This window comes from Heptranchias perlo, chromosome 12, assembly GCF_035084215.1.
Source record: "Heptranchias perlo isolate sHepPer1 chromosome 12, sHepPer1.hap1, whole genome shotgun sequence".
Taxonomy (NCBI): Eukaryota; Metazoa; Chordata; class Chondrichthyes; order Hexanchiformes; family Hexanchidae; genus Heptranchias; species Heptranchias perlo.
Window position 1 is genome coordinate 7,213,426 of NC_090336.1, and position 23,383 is coordinate 7,236,808.

Here is a 23,383-nt window from a genome sequence, read left to right on the forward strand (position 1 = left end):
GCTCGGTAGCACCACTACTGACCGAGCTGGCCGAGTCCTGAAGGACGTAGCTGCTAGACTGGGCCTGCGGCAGGTGGTGAGCGAACCAACACGAGGGAAAAACTTACTTGACCTCGTCCTCACCAATCTACCTGTCGCAAATGCATCTGTCCATGACAGTATTGGTAGGAGTGACCACCGCACAGTCCTCGTGGAGATGAAGTCCCGTCTTCGCACTGAGGACACCATCCAACGTGTTGTGTGGCACGACCACCGTGCTAAATGGGATAGATTCAGAATGGATCTAGCAGCTCAAAACTGGGCATCCACAAGGCACTGTGGGCCATCAGCAGCTGCAGAATTGTATTCCAGCACAATCTGTAACCTCATGGCCCGGCATATTCCTCACTCTACCATTACCAACAAGCCAGGGGATCAACCCTGGTTCAATGAGGAGTGTAGAAGAGCATGCCAGGAGTACCTAAAAATGAGGTGCCAACCTGGTGAAGCTACAACTCAGGACTACATGCATGCTAAACAGCGGAAGCAACATGCTATAGACAGAGCTAAGCGATTCCACAACCAACGGATCAGATCAAAGCTCTGCAGTCCTGCCACATCCAGTCGTGAATGGTGGTGGACAATTAAACAACTAACGGGAGGAGGAGGCGGCTCTGCAAACATCCCCATTCTCAATGATGGCGGAGTCCAGCACGTGAGTGCAAAAGACAAGGCTGAAGCGTTTGCAACCATCTTCAGCGAGAAGTGCCGAGTGGATGATCCATCTCAGCCTCCTCCAGATATCCCCACCATCACGGAAGCCAGTCTTCGGCCAATTCGATTCACTCCACGTGATATCAAGAAACGGCTGAGTGCACTGGATACAGCAAAGGCTATGGGCCCCGACAACATCCCAGCTGTAGTGCTGAAGACTTGTGCTCCAGAACTAGCTGCGCCTCTAGCCAAGCTGTTCCAGTACAGCTGCAACACTGGCATCCACCCGACAATGTGGAAAATTGCCCAGGTATGTCCTGTCCACAAAAAGCAGGACAAACCCAATCCGGCCAATTACCGCCCCAACAGTCTACTCTCAATCATCAGCAAAGTGATGGAAGGTGTCGTCGACAGTGCTATCAAGCTGCACTTACTCACCAATAACCTGCTCACCGATGCTCAGTTTGGGTTCCGCCAGGACCACTCGGCTCCAGACCTCATTACAGCCTTGGTCCAAACATGGACAAAAGAGCTGAATTCCAGAGGTGAGGTGAAACTGACTGCCCTTGACTTCAAGGCAGCATTTGACCGAGTGTGGCACCAAGGAGCCCTAGTAAAATTGAAGTCAATGGGAATCAGGGGGAAAACTCTCCAGTGGCTGGAGTCATACCGAGCACAAAGGAAGATGGTAGTGGTTGTTGGCGGCCAATCATCTCAGCCCCAGGACATTGCTGCAGGAGTTCCTCAGGGCAGTGTCCGAGGCCCAACCATCTTCAGCTGCTTCATCAATGACCTTCCCTCCATCATAAGGTCAGAAATGGGGATGTTCGCTGATGACTGCACAGTGTTCAGTTCCATTCGCAACCCCTCAGATAATGAAGCAGTCCGAGCCTGCATGCAGCAAGACCTGGACAACGTCCAGGCTTGGGTTCATAAGTGGCAAGTAACATTTGTGCCAGATAAGTGCCAGGCAATGACCATCTCCAACAAGAGAGTCCAACCACCTCCCCTTGACATTCAACGGCATTACCATCGCCGAATCCCCCACCATCAACATCCTGGGGGTCACCATTGACCAGAAACTTAACTGGACCAGCCATATAAATACTGTGGCTACGAGAGCAGGTCAGAGGCTGGGTATTCTGCAGCGAGTGACTCACCTCCTGACTCCCCAAAGCCTTTCCACCATCTACAAGGCACAAGTCAGGAGTGTGATGGCATACTCTCCATTTGCCTGGATGAGTGCAGCTCCAACAACACTCAAGAAGCTCGACACCATCAAAGATAAAGCAGCCCGCTTGATTGGCACCCTATCCACCACCCTAAACATTCACTCCCTTCACCACCGGCGCACTGTGGCTGCAGTGTGCACCATCCACAGGATGCACTGCAGCAACTCGCCAAGGCTTCTTCGACAGCACCTCCCAAACCCGCGACCTCTACCACCTAGAAGGACAAGAGCAGCAGGCGCATGGGAACAACACCACCTGCACGTTCCCCTCCAAGTCACACACCATCCCGACTTGGAAATATATCGCCGTTCCTTCATTGTCGCAGGGTCAAAATCCTGGAACTCCCTTCCTAACAGCACTGTGGGAGAACCGTCACCACACGGACTGCAGCGGTTCAAGGCGGCGGCTCACCACCACCCTCTCGGGGGCAATTCGGGATGGGCAATAAATGCTGGCCTCGCCCACATCCCGTGAACGAATAAAAAAAAAGTTAAGGATAGAGCGATTTAACACCTTGAAAATTTTCAGCTGATCAGAGAACACCATGGATTGGTCATCCCTGACGAACCTGATTGAATTTTTTGAAGAGGTGACGAAAGTAGTGGATAGGGGAAAGTCTATGGATGTTGTTTATATGGACTTCGAGAAGGCATTCGATAAAGTCCCTCATAAGAGACTGTTAGCTAAAGTTGAAGCTAATGGAATTGTGGGCAAATTATTGACCTGGTTAGGAAATTGGCTGAGTGGCAGGAGACAGAGAGTAGGGATAATGGGCAGGTACTCAAATTGGCAGGATGTGGCTAGTGGTGTCCCACAGGGATATGTGTTGGGGCCTCAAGAATTCACTGTATTTATTAACGACTTAGATGACGGGATAGAGAGCCACATATCCAAGTTTGCCGATGACACAAAGATAGGCAGCATTGTCAGCAGTGTAGATGGAAGCATAAAATTAGAGAGAGAAATAATAGATTAAGTGAATGGGCAAAACTGTGGCAAATGGATTTCAATGTCGGCAAGTGTGAGGTCATTGACTTTGGACCTAAAAAGGATAGATCAGAGTACTTTCTAAATGGTCAAAAGCGCGAAACAGTGGAGGTCCAAAGAGACTTAGGGGACCATGTACATAGATCATTAAAATGTCATGGACAGTTACAGAAAATAATCAAAACGGCTAATGGAATGTTGGCCTTTATATTTAGAGGACTAGAATACAAGGGAGTAGAAGTTATGCTACAGCTATACAAAGCCCTGGTTAGACTACTGCTGGAGTACTATTTTCAGTTCTGAGCACACCACCATAGGAAGGATATATTGGCCTTTGAGGGAGTGCAGCACAGATTTACTAGAATGATACCTGGACTCCAAGTGTTAAATTACAAGAAGAGATTACACAAACTCGGGCTGTATTCCCTGGAATTTAGAAGATTAAGGGGTGATTGGATTGAAGTTTTCAAGATATTAAAAGGAGAACTGACAGGGTAGATAGGGAGAAACTATTTCCGCTGGTTGGGGAGTCCAGAACTAGGACACATAGCCTAAAAATTAGAGCCAGGACGTTTAGGAACGAAGTTAGGAAACATCCCTACGCGCAAAGGGTGGTAGAAGTTTGGAACCCTCTTCCTCAAATGGCAGTTGATGCTAGCTCAATTGTTAAATTTAAATCTGAAATTAATAGATTTGTGTTATCCAAAAGGTGTTAAGGTGTATGGGGCTAAGGAGAGTATATGGAGTTAGGTCACAGATCAGCCATGATCACATTGAATGGCAGAACAGGCTCAAGGCCTACTCCTGTTCCTATGTTCATGAGGAAGAAGACAAAATACCAGTGGTACAAGGGAAACTAAAATAAATCAAGGAGAGAAACTTATTGGATTGAATATAAGTTTTTAAAAAATGGTATTGGAGAAAATAATGGAACTTAATACAGGCAAATCTCTAGGACCTGATTATTTCTACATCAGAATATTAAAAGAAGGTGGTGAGGAAATTGCAGTTGCAATAGTTATAATCTTCTAAATCTCTCTTGATTCAGAAACTCTGCCGTTGGATCGCAAATGTCACCCATTATTTAAGAAGGGTGGTCGGGAGAACCAGGTACCTACAGACCTCAGTCTAACGTCAGTTATGGAGAAGTTATTAGAATCTATCATTAGGGACAGAGTGACTGAGCACTTGGACAACTATAAGCTGATCAGAAAGAATCAACATGGATTTGTGAAGGGTAATTCATATAATCATACCGCACAGAAGGAGGCCATTCAACCCATAGTTTCTCTGCTGGCGTGGTCTGACTAATCTAGTTGAACTTTTTTTTTTTTTTTTTGAGTAGGTCACTAACAAGGTGGACAGGGAAGTGTCTATGGATGTTATCTATATGGACTTCATGAAGGTATTTGATAAGGTTCCACACATTATTGGCAAAAATGAAAACGCACAGATTTGGAAGCCACCTTGCAACATGGGTTGGACATTGGTGGAGGGGTAAGAGTCAGAGATTAGGGATAAAGGGTCCAAACTCTGACTGTCGGGATGATAATAGTGTAAGTGGACCTCACTCCCTATTCACACCATTGTGTCTGGCTCTTTGCTAGAGTAATCAAAAACTAATCGCTCAGCTCCACTTTCTCTCCATAGTCCTGATTATTCTGCTTCAAAATATTTATTCAATTTTCCCTTGAAAGACACGATGGTCTCTGCCTCAACCAGTGCCAGTGACAGCATTCTATGCTCCAGCAACATGCTGCGTGAAGAAATTTCTCCCAACCTCTCTCCTAACTGACAATTTTAAATTGATGACCCCTTCTCACCAACTCTTCAACCAGAGAAACAGTCTTTCCCTGTTCAGTCTATCAAAATTCTTGAAAATTTAAAAAACACGTTAATCTGCAGCACAGCCATCACAACACTTCAGCCTCTTTGCATAACCTTAAATTAAATTACCATATTTGATTAAATTTTAATGTTTTCATATATTTATTGATATTTCCTGCCTACCTCCAGCCCCAATGTGGCCTGTCCAACTCCTCCAAAATCTGAACTTTGGGCCTCCGGCCTTGCTCTCTACTCTCAATTTGCCTGTCTCTATGAAAATTTTAGCTCAGTATCCCTCAGCGCTCCCTGCTCGTCAGCCCTGATAAAATTTAAATTTGGGCCTACAGCCCTACTCAGCACTCTCTATTGCAATTATAAAAGTTCTTCATTTTCAGAACTTGCATCTTTTTATGATGATAGTTTTATATTTCTTTACTTTCACTTTCCCCTTCTAATTTTTCTTCAACTTCAGTATTTTCTCCAGCCCCCCTCCATTGCACCTTTTTCTTTTATTCTCCATCCTGTCCTTTAACCCCTAAATGTGCCTCTTGTTAAATTATCAACTGACTTCAATAAACAGCCTGTTCCGTTTCTTTATTTTTTTCCAATTGCTGTCATAATCTTTAACCCCCAGTTATGAATCCATTCTTTTTTTTTTAATCCCCAGCTGACAAATTTTATTCCCCACCCGTCCTCCATCTTTTTCTTTAATGCTGAACCAGGGCTGCAAATACCGCAAGCAATGCCTGAGGAACTTTAGTCACAACATATTCTGACCACAGTCTTCTGTTATAGCTAAATTCAATAATAAACAAAAATAAGTGGTAACTACACTGGAGTATTGATTTGCCTGTATTTATAAGGTAGTCATATACTAAATGGGAAGAGCAAATGGTAATGCAGATAAGCTATTGGAAAAAATGGAATCTATTTAAGTGGGCCCCGTACGGTAGCCACCCATCAGAAATCTGGTCAGGAAGTTGGGAGAATGATGCCACAATATCTGAATTGCTTTGTTTTCTTTTTAATCAAAGAAGCAAAGAGTGCCTTTTGATCAAAAGTTCAAAACTGTCTATTTTAGTGACAGACTGAAGTGTTGATGGGAAAGTAGGGGTGTTCTTCTAACTGGGTCATGCCAATCATATCTAGTTACTCACTTAACAGAAATTTGGATCTCTGTATACAGCAGAGTCCATTGCATATTTGTGTGCAAGATCATAGAATTGTACAGCACAGAAGGAGGCCATTTGGCTCATCGTGCCTGTGCCGGCTCTTTGAAAGAGTTATCCAATTGGTCCCACTCCCCCACTCTTTCCCCTTAACTCTGCATATTTTTCCTTTTCAAGCATTTATCCAATTCCATTTTGAAAGCTGCCATTGAATCTGCTTCCACCACCCTTTCAGGCAGTGGATTCTAGATTTGCTGCGTAAAAATGTTTATCCTCAAGTCACCTCTGGTTCTTTTGCCAGTTTCTCCCTATCTACTCTACTAAAACCCCTTGTAATTTTGAACACCCACATTAAATCTCCCCTTAAGGAGAACAATTCCAGCTTCTCTAGTCTCTCCACATAACTGGAGTCCCTCATCCCTGATAGCATTCTAGTAAACCTCCTCTGCACCCTCTCTAAAGCCTTGACATCCTTCCTAAAGTATGGTGCCCAGAATTGGACACAATATTCCAGTTAAGGCCTAACCAGTGATTTATAAAGGTTTAGCATAGCTGCCTTGCTTTTGTACTCTTATGGGCTCAATTTTAAAAGTAAATAACAGGTGGGTTAGGGGCAGGGGGGCATTGAAAATTGCCACCATTTCAGACCTGCCCATTTCTGGTTTTCATGGGGGCGGGACAAGGGGCAGGCTGCCAACCCACTCCCAGGAGACAGGTTGGGTCTTAAAACCTTTCAAGGAGGCTTCAGGCATCCATTTTTAACTAATTCCCAATTCCAACCCCGGGGACCAGGATTATCTTGAGCAATAAAAGATTATTGCTCAAAATAAAGAATCACTGGATTGGGGGTAATATTCTGGCATGGGTGGAGGATTGGTTATCTAACAGGAAGCAGAGAGTTGGGATAAATGGTTCATTCTCGGACTGGCAACCAGTAGCCAGTGGTGTTCCGCAGGTGCTGGGTCCCCAACTCTTTACAACCTATATTAACGATTTGGAGGAGGGGACAAAGTGTAACATATCAAAGTTTGCAGATGATACAAAGATGGGAGGGAAAGTGGAGAGTGAGGAGGACATAAAAAACCTACAGGGGGATATAGACAGGCTGGGTGAGTGGGCGGAGATTTGGCAGATGCAATACAATATTGGAAAATGTGAGGTTATGCACTTTGGCAGGAAAAATCAGAGAGCAAGTTATTATCTTAATGGCAAGAAACTGGAAAGTACTGCAGTACAAAGGGATCTGGGGGTCCTAGTGCAAGAAAATCAAAAAGTTAGTATGCAGGTGCAGCAGGTGATCAAGAAGGCCAACGGAATGTTGGCGTTTATTGCTAGGGGGATAGAATATAAAAACAGGGAGTTATTGCTGCAGTTATATAAAGGTATTGGTGAGGCCGCACCTGGAATACTGCATACAGTTTTGGTGTCCATACTTAAGAAAAGACATACTTGCTCTCGAGGCAGTACAAAGAAGGTTCACTCGGTTAATCCCGGGGATGAGGGGGTGGACATATGAGGAGAGGTTGAGTAGATTGGGACTCTACTCATTGGAGTTCAGAAGAATGAGAGGCGATCTTATTGAAACATAAGATTGTGAAGGGGCTTGATCGGGTGGATGCGGTGAGGATGTTCCCAAGGATGGGTGAAACTAGAACTAGGGGGCATAATCTTAGAATAAGGGGCTGCTCTTTCAAAACTGAGATGAGGAGAAACTTCTTCACTGAGAGGGTGGTAGGTCTGTGGAATTTGCTGCCCCAGGAAGCTGTGGAAGCTAAATCATTGAATAAATTTAAAACAGAAATAGACAGTTTCCTAGAAGTAAAGGGAATTAGGGGTTACGGGGAGCAGGCAGGAAATTGGGCATGAATTTAGATTTGAGGTTAGGATTAGATCAGCCATGATCTTATTAAATGGCGGAGTAGGCTCGAAGGGCCGATTGGCCTACTCCTGCTCCTATTTCTTATGATTTTATTCCGGGCTCTCTGTTTTACGCCTCGTGAAGGGAGGCGAGAAGGCCTGAGACTTATGCACCTATGCTCCTTGCCCACCCATGCCCCCAGTTTCCCCCCCACCGTGCAAACAAAGACTAACCCGCAGACGTCCTCTCCCTGGCTGGTCTCCCATATGACTGTCAATCAGGCCGGTCAGTTGGAAAGGAAACCGACAAAAAAATCCTTAGGTCAAAATGGTACGGTAGTCCAGGAAACCTGTACTAATGACCACCCCCCACCACCGCCTTCCTGGTCCCATTTCAAAATTGACTCCTATGCCTCTGCTTATAAAGCCAAGGATCCCATATGGTTTTTTTACTAGCCGCCTCAACTTGTGCTACCACCTTCAAAGATTTGTGTACGTAAATCCTCAGGCCTATCATTAAATTTATCTGAAAGTTCTGACTTCAAAGGAATTAAGAGGTTAAAAAATTGCAGAGTTGTTTCAGTTTAGCTGTGTTTCTAAAATTCTGTCAATTGTTTCAGATGGGAAACATTTTTAATTCCTGGTTTGAGAGAGAGTTCAAAGCAACATACCCTCAGTAAAAGTAGTAGAGGATGTTAATAGACTGGATGCGTCATTCAGGACAGAACTCTTTCTAATAAGTTTCAGAGACTTTGGTGCAGATTTTCCTCCTTACTGCTTGGACACAACATAGGGCCTGGGTGGAACACAGAGGAATACTGAGTGAGGTGGATCGCATGCCAGTGATGGAGGATAAGGCCCACGCGCAGCAGCCAGAAACACTTAAAAGAGGTTGAAATGGAACAGCAAGAGTGAATGTGCAAGTGGAAGGAGGAAAACAAAGGAGCATTAGCTCCATAATGTCTTTGAGCATGTACTCATTCTCCTCCTCTCCATGCATCAACACTCCCTCCCATTCATTTGCCATGGATGGGACTGTATCCGGTGATCTCAAGGGGACTAGTGATGATGATGACTACTACTGGTATGAGCTTGTAAATAGAGGAACTGAGACTCAAAACTACTAATCATGAATTCCTGTCACTCTGCTGGGACAAAAGGGGGGGAACCCTGATGTTTATTGGGTGTCAAAATCCATTGCACCAGGACAACTCTAGGATATGCAGAGACCATATGAAAGGCTGTCCTAAGAGGTATGAGCAGGAACCCAGACCTGTAACATAACAGAGGACATGGAACTCACCCCACAGCCACAATAATCATCCTTAACAGGAACACCTAAGCGCTGATGGTCTAACTCAGATCAGATGTGGTTAGGGTGCCATATGGTGGTGAGGGACTCACTGACAGAAGAGTGCATTATGGGGTAATCTAGCTCAATTGGCAACAGCCAATGAGGATATTTCAGCACCGGCCAATGCTGGAAGACTTCTCCTTTTACTGGTAGTGCTGCTATCATCAAAAAGTTTCATTTACATAGCGCCTTTAACATAGTAAAATGTTCCGAGGCGCTTCACAGGAAGGTTATCAAACAAAATTTGACACTGTACCATATAAGGAGATATTAGGACAGGTGGCCAAAAGCTTGGTCAAAGAAGTAGATTTTAAGGAGAATCTTAAAGGAGGAGAGAGAGGTAGAGAGGCAGAGAGGTTTGGGGAGGGAATTCCAGAGCTTAGGGCCTAGGCAGCTGAAGGTATGGTCACCACTGGTGGAGCAATTAAAATCGGGGATGTGCAAGAGGCCAGAATTGGAGTGGCACAGACATCGCGGAGAGTTGTAGGGCTGCAGGAGGTTACAGAGATAGGGAGGGATTTGAAAACAAGGATGAGATTTTATAAATTGAGGTGATCCCGGACCGGGTGCCAATGTAGGTCAGCGAGCAGAGGGGCGAAGGGAGAACGGGACTTGGTGCGAGTTAGGATACAGGCAGAAAAGTTTTGGATGAGCTCAAGTTTATGGAGGGTGGAAGATGGGAAGCCGGCAAGGAGAGCATTGGAACAGTCAAGTCTAGAGGTAACAAAGGCATGGATGAGGGTTTCAGCAGATGAGCTGAGACAGGGGTGGAGACAGACGGTGTTACGGATGTGGAATTGGGGGAATTGGCGATGAAGTGGGTTGATGGTCGGAATCTCAGCTCAGCTCAGAACATAAGAGAACGTAGGAATTAGGAGCAGGAGTAGGCCATATGGCCCCTCGAGCCTGCTCCACCATTCAATAAGATCATGGCTGATCTTCGACTTCAACTCCACTTTTCAGTCCGATCCCTATATCCCTCGATTCCCTTAGGGTCCAAAAATCTATCGATCTCAGCCTTGAATATACTCATGATGTGGAGATGCCGGTGATGGACTGGGGTTAACAATTGTAAACAATTTTACAACACCAAGTTATAGTCCAACAATTTTATTTTTAATCCCACAAGCTTTCGGGGGCTTTCCCCTTCCTCAGGCGGTGTGGAAGTGACAATTTCGAATCCTTTGCATTTTAAGATCACATAACAAAGCCTGGTGATTACTGCCCGTTGCCAAGGCAATCACAGTGAGCAGACAGAAAGGTGTCATCTAAATTGCCTTTTAGATGACACCTTTCTGTCTGCTCACTGTGATTGCCTTGGCAACGGGCAGTAATCACCAGGCTTTGTTATGTGATCTTAAAATGCAAAGGATTCAAAATTGTCACTTCCACACCACCTGAGGAAGGGGAAAGCCCCCGAAAGCTTGTGGGATTAAAAATAAAATCGTTGGACTATAACTTGGTGTTGTAAAATTGTTTACAATTGAATATACTCAACAACTCAGCATCCACAGCCCTCTACGGTAGAGAATTCCAAAGATTCACAACCCTGTGCGTGAAGAAATTCCTCCTCATCCAAGTCATAAATGACCACCCCTTATCCTGAGACTATGCCCCCTAGTTCTAGACTCTCCAGCCAGGGGAAACAACCTCTCAGCTCCTACCCTGTCAAGCCCCCTCAGAATCTTATATGTTTCAATTAGATCACCTCTCATTCTTCTAAACTCAAGAGTATAGGCCCATTCTTTTCAATCTCTCCTCGTAGGACGACCCTTTCATCCCAGGAATCAATCTAGTGCACCTTCGTTGCACCGCCTTCAAGGCAAGTAGATCCTTCCTTAGATAAGGAGACCAAAACTGCACACAGTACTCCAGGTGTCGTCTCACCAAAGCCCTGTACAATTGTAGTAACTCTTCCTTATTCTTGTACTCCAACCACCTTGCAATAAAGGCCAACATTCCATTTGCCTTCCTAATTGCTTGCTATACCTGCATGCTAACTTCTTGTTTCTTTTACGATGACACCCAAATCCCTCTGAATACAGAGATTTAATAAAAACAGAAAATGCTGGAGAAGCTCAGCAAGTACAGGCAGCATCTGTGGAGAAAGAAACAGAATTAATGGGGTCAATTTTCGGATGGCCAAGCGGGTGCATTCGTGGCGGGGGGGCTCCTAAAATTGGGGATTCCCGGAGCGGGTCCGGAGCCCAACTCCAACCCGCCCACTTCCAGATTCCCCAATGACGCAAATCGGTGCACGTGCAGCCCCCGCATGCAGGACTCCCACCGGCAATCAAAGCCGGTGGGATCCCACTTAAGATCATTATCTGGGTACTTGAGGTCGTTTACAGACCACGTTAGTTGGAGATTTTAGGAGGATTTTGGACTACCCAGAGTGTGTTTCTCATGCTGGGGAAAACACTCCCTGTTTAAACTGACGTGTTGCAGCCAGTGGCAGCTGCAAAGGTCCATTTAGCAGGTGCGGGGTAAACCCTCATTCATTGCAGCAGGGCACTCTGTCACCTCAGACAAAGTTTTGCCTGCCACACCATTGTCGCCACGCTCCAAATTATTAAATCATACCCTAAACTCTGATGTCCAAACACATTTACCTACTTTGTGGACCCCCTCACACCGACAGGATTGGGGGGGGGGGGGGGGCGGGATTCCATTGCTGCATTCATCACTCCATTGGAGGACGACCAACATCACCAGGCATGCCGTCCAACTCCGCCACGTGGAGCTACACACCACAGCGCTGCGCAACAGGCACCTGCACAAAGTAGTCGTGCAACTACACATACACCCACTGTAGGGTGACCCAATGGGTGGCATCAAGGGTGTTCATGGAGAACCTCATGAAAGAGCATTATTGCACAAGCCTGTCAAGAATGGCCAAGACGTGGCTGTAGTGGTGACAATATAATATGTAATGTGAGTTGATCAGAAATCAGATAAGTAAAAACCATTACAAACCCTCATACACCCTTGTGCATCCCCTCCATGCTCACGACACGTTTGCCTTACGCTTCCTACTGCACATATGTGATGCATGCCCTGTGGCTGCAGCACAGGTAGTGGCAGGTTGGGTGAGGCTAACCGTGAAAGAGATGCATAATAGGGTGAGTATGAGATAAAGCCATGAGATTGTATGAGGATTGGGTTGAGTGGTAGTGGCGGGATGAGTACTGGCGAGGTGAGTAAGTGCAGGTAAGATGAGGATGAGTTTTGAGTGGGTGTGAGGAGTGATGTGATAGAGTAGTGTTGGCAGTGCAGAAGGACATGTGGGGTGGGGGCGGTGATGTGGCAGACGGAGTGTAGGGGAATGAGTAAGTGTACTCACTTCCGCTGACCGACTTAGATCATTGAAGCGCCTCCTCCACTGTATGCAGGTGCGTGATATATTGATGGTGCTGGTGACCTCCTCTGCCACCTCGAGCCAGGCCTTCGTGGTGGCAAAGGCAGGCCACTTCCTCCCGTCTGCTGGAGAGAAGATCTCTGTCCTCCTCACCCCATCCAGTAGGATCTGGAATAAGGCATCATTAAACCTGGGAGCAGCTTCCCCCTGCACTGCTCCATGCTGTAATTTTGGCTCCTTTCTGCAAGCATCAGTCATAGGGCTGATCAGTAAATAGGGCTCCTCCAGCTGACAGCCTATAATGCGGGTACGCAGTCTGCCCGCTTTACAGCGCGAAACCCGGACGCCAAAGTAAGTGGCTTCAATTTACTTACAATCGCATGGGGAACACACCAATTTTACTGGGTGGGTTACCCACGAGCCCAGTTGACCCACCCCCCAACTGGCAACCCCTCTCCCTCCGAATATCGGGCCCAATGTTTCAGGTTGAAGTCCTTTCATCAGAACTGGAAGATTTGAAAGAGTTAAAGTTTTTGAGCAAGTACAGAGCCAGGGTTGGGGGTGGGGGGGGGGGGGGGCGGCGGGGAGGACAGAAAAGGGAAGGTCTGTGATGGAGTAAAGGGCACAAGTGATTAAATGTCAAAAGGGATGATGGTAACGGGAGAGGTTAAGAAACAAAAGATTGATCAGAAGTAACTGTAAATGGCAGCATCAGAACTATTACCAGCACCAGCTGATCGAAAAAATGGGAGCAGTGGTTTTGATCTGAATTTACTGAAATCAATGTTGAGTCCGGAAGGTTGTAAAGTGTCCAAACGAAAGATAAAGGTGCTGTTCCTCGAACTTCCGTTGAGCTTCATTGGAGCAGAATAAGAGACTGAGGACAGAGAGGTCAGGATAGGAGTGAGAAGGGGAATTAAAATGGCAAGCGACCGGCAGGTCAGGGTCATGCTTGCAGACAGAACGGAGGTGCTCAGCAAAGCAATCACCCAGTCTGCGTTTGGTCTCCCCAGTGTAGAGGAGACCACATTGTGTGCAGCGGATACAGTATACTAAATTGAAAGTACAAGTAAACTGCTGTTTCACCTGGAAGGAGTGTTTGGGGCCCTGGATGGTGGGAAGGGAGGAGGTGAAGGGGCAGGTGTTGTATCTCCTGCGCTCGCACGGGAAGGTGCCGTGGGGAGGAGAGTGGGTGTTGGAAGAGTGGACCAGGGTGTCGCGGAGGGAGCAGTCCCTTCGGAATGTTGAAAGGAGAGAGGAGGATGTGTTTGGTGGTGGGATCGCGCTGGAGGTGACGGAAATTGCGGAGGATGATTCGTTGAATGTGGAGGCTGGTGGGGTGGAAGGCGAGGACAAGGGGGACCCTATCATGGTTCTGGGAGGGAACGGAAGGGGTGAGGGCAGAAGTGCAAGAAATAGGGCAGACACAGTCGAGGGCCCCGTCAACTACAGTGGAGGGGAATACTCGGTTGAGGAAAAAGGAAGACATATCGGAAACACTGGTGTGGAAGGTGGTATCGTCAGAACAGATGCGACGGAGCTGGAGAAACTGGGAGAAGGGAATAAAGTCCTTACAGGAAGCGGGGTGGGAGGAAGTGTAATCAAGGTAGCTATGGGTGTCAGTGGGCTCATAATAGATATTGGTTGACAGCCAATCCCCAGAAATGGAGATAGAGAAGTCAAGGAAGGGAAGGAAAGAGTTCTCCTTTGACTCCACTCACTTCCTCCAAATAAAAGGTGTCGCTATGGGAACTCACATGGGTCCCATCTATCCCTGCCTTTTTGTGGGATACGTGGAACACTCCTTGTTCCAGTCCTACTCAGGTCCCCTCCCGCACCTATTTCCCCCCCCCCCGCCCCGTACATTGATGGCTGTATTGGTGTAGTTTCCTACTCTCGCCCCAAACTGGAAAATTTCGTCAACTTTGCTTCAAATTTCCACCTTTCCCTCACCTTCGCATGGTCCATCTCCGACTCTTCATCTCCATTTCTGGGGATAGGCTGTCAACCAACATCCATTATAAGCCCAACAATTCCCACAGCTAGCTTGATTACACTCTACCCCATCACAGACCTTCACTTTTGTTCTTTCCTCCCCTCCCTCCTTTCCCTGGCTCTGTACTTGCTCAAAAACTAACGCTTAACATCTTCCAGTTCTAAGGAAAGGTCTTCGACCTGAAACATTAACACTTTCTTTCTCCACAGATGCTGCCTGACTTGCTGAGCTTCTCCAGCATTTTCTGTTTTTATTTCAGATTTCCAGCATCCGTGGTATTTTGCTTTTGACCAGCATTTAATAGTTTCTCATCATTTAAAACATATTATTTTGTTTTTCTATTCTTCCTACTAAAGTGAATAACCTCACTTTCCCTACATTACATTTCATTTACCACCTTCTTGCCCACTCCCTTAACCTGTCTATATCCCTTTGCAGACTTTGTGTCCTCCTCACAGCTCACTTTCCCACCTACCTTTGTATCGTCAGCAAACTTGGATACATTACACTTGGTCTCTTCATCATAAGTCATTAATATAGATTGTAAATAGCTGAGGCCCAAACACTGATCCTTGTGGCACCCCACTAGTTATCACCTGCCAACCTGAAAATGACCCGTTTATCCCTACTCGGTTTTCTGCCCTTTAACCAATCCTCCATCCATGCTAATATATTACCCTCAACCCCATGAGCCCTTATCTTGTGTCACAACCTTTTGTGGCACCTTATCAAATGCCATTTGAAAATCCAAATATACTACATCCACTGGTTCCCCTTTATCTACCCTGCTAGTTACATCCTCAAAAAACGCCAATAGATTTGGAAAACACGATTTCCCTTTCATAAAACCATGTTGACTCTGCCTAATCATATTATGATTTTCTAAGTGCCCTGTTACCACTTCCTTACTAATGGATTCCAGCATTTTCCTGACGACTGATGTCAGGCTAACTGGCCTGTAGTTCCCTGTTTTTTTCTCTCCCTCCTTTCTTAAATAGCGGGGTTACATTTGCTACCTTCCAATCTGCTGGGACTGTTCTAGTATCTAAGGAATTTTGAAAGATCATAACCAATGCATCCACTATCTCTGCAGCCGCCTCTTTTAGAACCCTAGGATGTAGGCCATCAGGTCCAGAGGATTTATCAGCTTTTAGTCCCATTAATTTCTCCAGTACTTTTTCTCTACCGATATTAATTACTTTAAGTTCCTCACTCTCATTAGCCCCTTGGTTCCCCACTATTTCTGGTAAGCTTTTTGTGTCTTCTACTGTGAAGACAGACACAAAATATTTGTTTAAAGTCTCTGCCATTTCTTTATTCCCCACTCTAATTTTTCCTGTCTCAGCCTCCAAGGGACCAACATTTACTTTTGCTATTCTCTCTTTTTACATACTTGTGAAAGCTGTTACAATCAATCAGTTTTTATATTTCTTGCTAGTTTACTTTTGTATTCTATTTTCTCCCTTTTTAAAATCAATGTTTTGGTCATCCTTTGCTGGTTTCTAAAACTCTCCCAATCCTCAGGCTTACTACTCTTCTTGGCAACATTATAAGCCTCTTCTTTTAATCTAATACTATCCTTAACTTCTTTAGTTAGCCACGGATAAATCATTTTACCCGTGGAATTTTTATTTCTCAATGGAATATATATTCTTTGAGAATGTTGAAATATTTAATTAAATGTTTGCCGTTGCTTATCTACCGTCATACCCTTTAATCTAATTTCCCAGTCTACCTTTGCCAACTCACCCCTCATGCCTATGTAATTGGCTTTATTTAAGTTTAAGACCCTAGTTTCTAACTTAAGTAAGTCACTCAAACTCAATGTGAAATTCTATCATATTATGATCACTTTTTCCCAGGGAATCCTTTACTGAGAGATTACTAATTAGCCCTGTCCCATTACACAGTACAAGATCTAAAATAGCCTGTTCCCTGGTTGGTTCCATGATGTATCGTTCTAGGAAACTGTCGAATGCATTCCATGAACTTGTCTTCAAGGCTACTTTTGCCAATTTGATTTGTCCAGTCTATATGTAGATTAAAGCCCCCATGATTATTACATTACCTTTGTTACAAGCTCCTATTATTTCTCGATTAATACTCTGTCCAATGGTATTGCTACTATTAGAGGACCTATAGTAGAGTCATATAGGATGCCAAGGTTGCAAACGGTTTGGTTCAGCCTCAGACAGTGGCCAGGGAGAGGGATGCAGTCGGTGGCTAGGGAATAGAATTTGTGGTGGGGACCTAGGTAATAGCTTCAGTCTTCCCAATATTTAGTTGGAGGAAATTTTTAAATCAACTAACTTCAGGACCGTTCAAAGGAGGTCTGAACACCTGAACATTGCCACATTAACTCTAATGCAGCAGAATGGCTGGAAAGTAAAAGCTACCACCATTTTTTCCATTTCTTTTTGGGCAGAGCCTTAATGAATAAAAACTCAGGTCACCTACTACTGTCAGGATGGAGCCCAAGGGTTGCTTCAGACCTACTAGTACTGGCAATTACCAAGCTTGTGGTGGCACTTGTCTGGATCAAGATGGGACTGGTAGGAAGACACTCATGACTGAAGGCTTATTTTCTCATCAATCTCTCCTGAAGCATCTTGAACATATACCAGTAGATATGGATCAGGAACCATAGGCAGACAGAGCACAAAGTGCCATGCTTTAAAGACAAGCACCTAGATACAGACAAAGCCCATAATTGCATTTTTTGCCAAACTTGATGCTTTTTGCTGCATTAAGGATGGACACTGTACATTGCCAAATGTATTCAAAGCCATCGATCTGGACCATGCATCAATCAACAACTTGGACTTCACACACTCAAGTGTCTACCAGAGTGCTGCAGTAGCCAGCAATGAAACAGTTAGTCAAGACTTCACATTAATTAATATCAAAACAAGAAATGGGAAATGTAAAAATAATTTTTGAAGAAAACCAGAGAGAATCAATATACTGCAGTGTGAAGAGATAGCCTGAGTGGTATGCAGAACAAAAACACAACCATATTTGAGCGGTAATTTTAATCTACGGGTCCGGGTGCAATGCTGGATTTATGCCCTGCCCGATTTTACTCTCCAATGAAGTCAATGGATAGTAATATTAGATGGGGTGCAAAACTGGCATTGCCCCCTGATGGCACGGTTTTCCTACCTGTGATTTAGGTAAAAATTACCACCTTTGTATAACACTGCACAACCATCTTCTCAGTAAATAGCCTTTTTCCATCAAGTTGTAGTAACTTGACATGTTTACAGGAATTCCGAAATTCTGCTGCCCTTAATATAGGTCAGGGACCCATGGGCCAGGGATTTTTACCCATTGCTGTTGAAGCAGCAGCATGCTGCTCTGACTTCTGCCAGCTCAGGGCAGATGCTTCCACTATGCCTCTACAGGCACAGGTCACCAAACCCCAACTGTGGAAATGACCCTGTCCCCACAAATTGAGACAGGGTCAATGCCAGGGTGCTGTAAGTTTTGACCCATTGGATTTACGGCAGCAGACTGCAGCTCCAGGAATTTCAGTACCACATGTGTAGATTCCGCAACTGTAGATAAATTGCCTTTCTGCTGCAACTTATGAATGGGAGAGGGCAGAGGAAAGGTCAAAAGGAAAGAATGTCTCTCTCAAAAAATGTGTAGAGTATGAGGTTCTGGACTGGATGAAAGTGTCTCCCTCCCAATTTTCCCCAGATGATGAATCTTAGTAGCCTTCAGTGACTTGGCTGAATGACGAAGTGAAAGTAGATATCCTTGAGGTTCCATTCCAGCTAGTCAGTGAGCAAGCTGCCTGAGTAGTCTTTCTCTTGAAAAATTTAAGATGGAAACCCCTCTTCTCCCCTCCCTTGATTTCTTTCGAAACTACAAAAAAAGTAAAAAAGATTCCTTCCTTTACTATCAACTTGTAGATTCAGTATGAACGAATTATTCATCTATGAACTCTGGTTAGGCCTCAGCTGGAATATTGCATCCAATTCTGGGCACCATACTTTAGGCTGTCAAGGCCTTAGATGTGCAGAAGAGATTGACTAGAATGGTGCCAGGGATGAGGGACTTCAGTTACATGGAGAGAATGGAGAACCTGGGGTTGTTCTCTTTAGAGCAGAGAAGGAGAAGAGGAGATTTGATAGGTGTTCAAAATCATGAAGGGTTTTGATTGAGTAAATAAGGTAGAAGGGTCAAGAACCAGAGGACACAGATTTAAGGTAATTGGCAAAAGAACCAAAGGCAACATGAGGAAAAAGAAAATTACACAGCAAGTTGTAATGATCTGGAATGCACTGCCTGAAAGGCTTTTGGTCACCTTGTGTAAATGAGGCACCCTTGAGTAATGAGCATCCTGTGTCATAAAAACATAAGATTTAGGAGCAGGAGCAGGCCATAGGGCCCCTCGGGTCTGTACCGCCATTTAATAAGATCATGGCTGATCTTCGACCTCAACTCCACTTTCCCGCCTGATCCAAATATCCCTTGATTTCCCTCGTGTCCAAAAATCTATTAATCTCAGCCTTGAATTTACTCAATGACTCAGCATCCACAGCCCTCTAGGGTAGAGAATTCCAAAGATTCACAATCCTTTCAGTGAAGAAATTCCTCCTTATCTCAGTCCTGAATGGCTGACCCCTTATCCTGTGACCATGCGCCCAAGATCTACACTCTCCAGCCAGGGGAAACAACCTCAGCATCTCCCCTGTCAAGCCCCCTCAGAATCTTATGTTTCAATGAGATCACCTCTCATTCTTCTAAACTCCAGAGAATATAGGCCCATTTTACTCAACCTCTCCTCATAGGACAACCCTCTCATCCCAGGAATCAATCCAGTGAACCTTCATTAAACCCCTAAGGTAAGTATGTCCTTTCTTAGAAAAGGAGACCAAAACTGTGTATAGTACTCCAGGTATGGCCTCACTAAAGCCCTGTACAATTCTGGCAATTCTTCCTTACTCTTGTACTTCGACCCCCTTGCAATAAAGGCCAACATTCCATTTGTCTTCCTAGTTGCTTGCTGTACCTATATGCTAACTTTGTGTTTCTTGTACGAGAACACCCTGATCTCTCTGGACACCAACATTTAATAGTTTCTCACCATTTAAAAATATTCTGCTTTTCTATTTCCTACCAAAGTGAACAACTTCACATTTCCCCACATTATACTCCATTTGCCACCTTCTTGCCCACTCACTTAACCTGTCTACATCCCTTTGCAGATTCTTTGTGTCCTCCTCACGGCTTACTTTCTTAAGTTAGCAAACTTGGATACATTACACTCAGTCCCTTCATTTGAGTCATTAATGTAGGTTGTAATTAGCTGAGGACCAAGCACTGATCCTTGTGGCACCCCACTAGTTATCACCTGCCCACCTGAAAATGACCCGTTTATCCCTACTCTCTGTTTTCTGTCCGTTAACCAATCCTCTATCCATGCTAATATATTACCCCCAACCCCATGAGCCCTTATTTTGCATAGTAACCTTTTATGTGGCACCTTTTAGAAATCCAATATACTACAACCACAGGTTCCCCTTTGAGGCTGTAACGAGCAGGGTAGACAAAGAACTCTAATACCTTTGTTAAATATGCCTAATCATATTATGATTTTCTAAGTGCCCTGATACCACTTCCTTAACTCTTATCTCGTGTGCATAAGATGGGTAAAGGGAGTTGGCCATAGTTTAGTAAGAATACAGGATGCTATGAGATAAACATGGTGTCCTTGATGGCGACAATGGGAGTCAGTCAACGTGAAGGGAGCAAAACAGAGCTTTGCTCACAGCTCCCGTAGAACTAATGTGTTGAAAATATATATAAGCCGAGAATTAAAATCGTATTTGTTAGAACATTCTCGGAAAGAGGCTGGACATGCACAAGTAATATCATGGATTTTTGAGATATGCACCTTGTACAGTGACAAGTTTTGACAGTTTGTATCCCAATATCTTATTGGTATTTAATTATATTCTTGAATTTTAACATCTTTGCCACTTATTATAACTTCTTAACAAAGCTATTATACTTTGGAATAAAACACCTTCTAGGCTTTTTGATTAAAGACTGAACCATTTAATAGATCACTTACATATTGGCTCTCCAACATGGGGCTCAAGAGTATAAATATTTTGGTTAAACTGGTAAAGTTGGGATTATGAGTTTAGGGTTGTGAGAGGCCTATGTAATAATCCAGGAGCGTTTCCATGGTGAGTTGTTTGACATGGAGAGAGATTATATCCTCGCACGGATTCATGATTTTGAAGGAACAAAAATAGGGAGTGTGTTTAGCCATGGCAGATAAGGTTGATAGTTGTGGGAAGATGGGAGGAAAGCCAATAAAAACTCTGGTGGGTAAAACCAAGAAGTACGTCCAGGAGAAAATAGGAACTTATGCTTTATTAGTTAAAAACTGTCAGGCTTTCTGTGAGATGGAGACGAAGATGAAGGAACTGGTAAAGGAGAAGAAAATTAAAGAGGATGATTAGAAAGTTGGAGTCTTGTAGTTTCAGCTACAGTTGATGTTCTGAAGGGTAGGTTGAAAGATGAGGAAGAAAAGTGGAACAAAAAGATGGAGGGGCCAGAGGGGAGGATACAGACTGTGAGCTTGAGATTTTGAAAATGTATAGAATGGGGTTAAGTAGATCGTTACAAGCTACAGAAAGTGATTTTTGTTTTCAGCATAGTGTCTCTTTAAAAGTCTGTGTGAGTGCTCTCCTTTCACTGTGGCTGGCTATGCCCCCTTTCAATGCTGGTTATGTGTTTTTCCCTTTTCTGTAATGTTACAAAGCTTTTGTTTAGCTATGAAGGATAATTTTTTCTTCAGTTATATTAACAGTCATTTGGAAAGGTGCATGAACAACACAAAGAAAGATTATGTAATTTAATGGGTTTTTGTAAGCACGTGCTATTTTGGTAATTTTATCTGTTTTGTATTCAGTTTAGTGTAAGATATTGCTGAGTTAAATTGGAGTTAGAGGTTAACTAACTTATTAAATTGTGAAAAATAGACTTTTATTGTGGCCATGTTGAAATTCTGGTTATTGTAAATGTCAGAGTCTCTAATTCCAGACATGAGATTATCACATCTAAAAATTAGCATTTTGAATTTCTTAAATGCTTAATGATTTGAAGTGGATTAAGGAGTTAATGTCAAGTGAATTGATATGTTTGGAGTTTTGTTGAATATGAGTGTGAATTGATATCTTAACATTGTGACATTTGAGGCGATTCCATTTCTTTAATCATCTTGGTTGTACTAGAATGTGATAGCTGTCAGCAAACTGACAGCATCCTTTGAACTTGTGATTGACCGTAGTCAGAAAATAAAGGTGACCAAACAGAAATGATTAAAGGATCTCCTGCTATCTCTAATAACAATAAGAGCTAGGAACAGGAGTAGGCCATACGGCCCCTCGAGCCTGCTCCTCCATTCAATAAGATCATGGCTGATCATCTATCTCAACTCCACTTTCCCGCCCAATCCCGATATGCCTTAATTCTCTTAGTGCCCAAAAATCTATCGATTTCAGTATTGAATATTCTGAACGGCTCAGCATCCACAGCCCTCTGGGGTAGAGAATTCTAAAGATTCACAACCTTCTGAGTGAAGAAATTCCTCCTCATCTCAGTCCTAAATGGCCAACCCCTTATCCTGAGACTATGCCCCCTAGTTCTAGGCTCTCCAGCCAGGTGCAACAGCCTCAGTATCTACCCTGTCAAATCCATGTTGGCTCTCTAATCAGCTCAAATTTCTCTAATTATAGATTCAAATAACTTCCCCACAACAGATGTTCGGCTAACAGGTCTATAATTTCCTGGTTTCTCTCTCACCTTTCCTAAATAACGGAGTTACATTTGCAATTTTCCAATCTAAAGACAACAATTCCTGAATCAAGAGAGCTTTGGAAGATTATGGCTAAAGCATCTATAATTTCCTTACCTAATTCATTTAAAACCCTGGGGTGGTAATCATCAGGTCCTCGGGATTTGTCAGTCTTTAGTGCCATTATTTTATCTAATACTATTTCCCTGTCTACATTAACTTTAGCAAATTCCAGTCCTTGATTCATTATTCGTTTCCCTGGAATGTCAGGTATATTATCCTTTTCCTTTACTGTGAAGAATGAGACAAAGTAATTATTCAACAAGTCTGCCATTTCCTTATTTTCATTTGTAATATTACTCACATCTGTTTTTAAAGGGCCCACATTACCCTCAACTACCTTTTTTCTTCCAATATAATTGTAAAAACTTTGTGTTAACCTTAATATCCCTCAAGTTTCTTTTCATATTCCTTTTTGCAGCACTTACTATCTTTTTTGTCTTCCTTTGCTGTTAAAGAATGACCATGACCAGCACCGAGGAACGCCTTTCTTTCTTAGACAAAATTTTGTCAAATCACTAAAACAGAAACAGAAACTGCTGGAAACACTCAAAGGTCTGGCAGCATCTGTGGAGAGAGAAACAGAGGTAACATTTGAGGTCGATGACCTTGCATCAGAATGTTAAGTCACTGTGATTGCAAACTTCACTGGGGCTGGATGGGGATGGGGGTGGGAGTGGGATGATTTCTCTCAAACAGCATCAGCCAACTTCAATCAACAATAATAAGGCTCCCACGAGAGCAGAGGATTCAGCATCAGCTGCACCAACCTAGCCCTGCAAGTGGTAAGAGTCAACACTGGTGCCTCAATCAGCAGCAAATGGGAAGGTCAATGCCAACCTTCACCAATATAGAACAACCCAGCACAGAACCCTGGACATCAGCTGGGATAAAGAAACCCTGGAGCACATCACATTTCATTTGGATTAATTCTTTGACAAATATAAATAAAATTTAAAAGTGTGCTTGACAAAACCTAGGACAGCGATTACCATCATCAAGAAAGAAAAGTGAACGAGTTGGGCGCGTAA

At 44.0% G+C, this 23,383-nt stretch overlaps 1 protein-coding gene across 1 annotated transcript in view; it reads right to left on the minus strand.

Annotated features, from left to right (window-relative positions):
* Positions 1 to 22,847, minus strand: part of LOC137328126 (low choriolytic enzyme-like) — a 75,445-nt gene extending 52,598 nt beyond the window's left edge. Inside the window, exon 1 of the mRNA XM_067994305.1 lies at positions 22,781 to 22,847. The gene's annotated coding sequence lies outside the window, so the exon portion shown is untranslated. The remainder of the gene's footprint in view (positions 1 to 22,780) is intronic.
* Between the last annotated feature and the right edge of the window lie 536 nt (positions 22,848 to 23,383).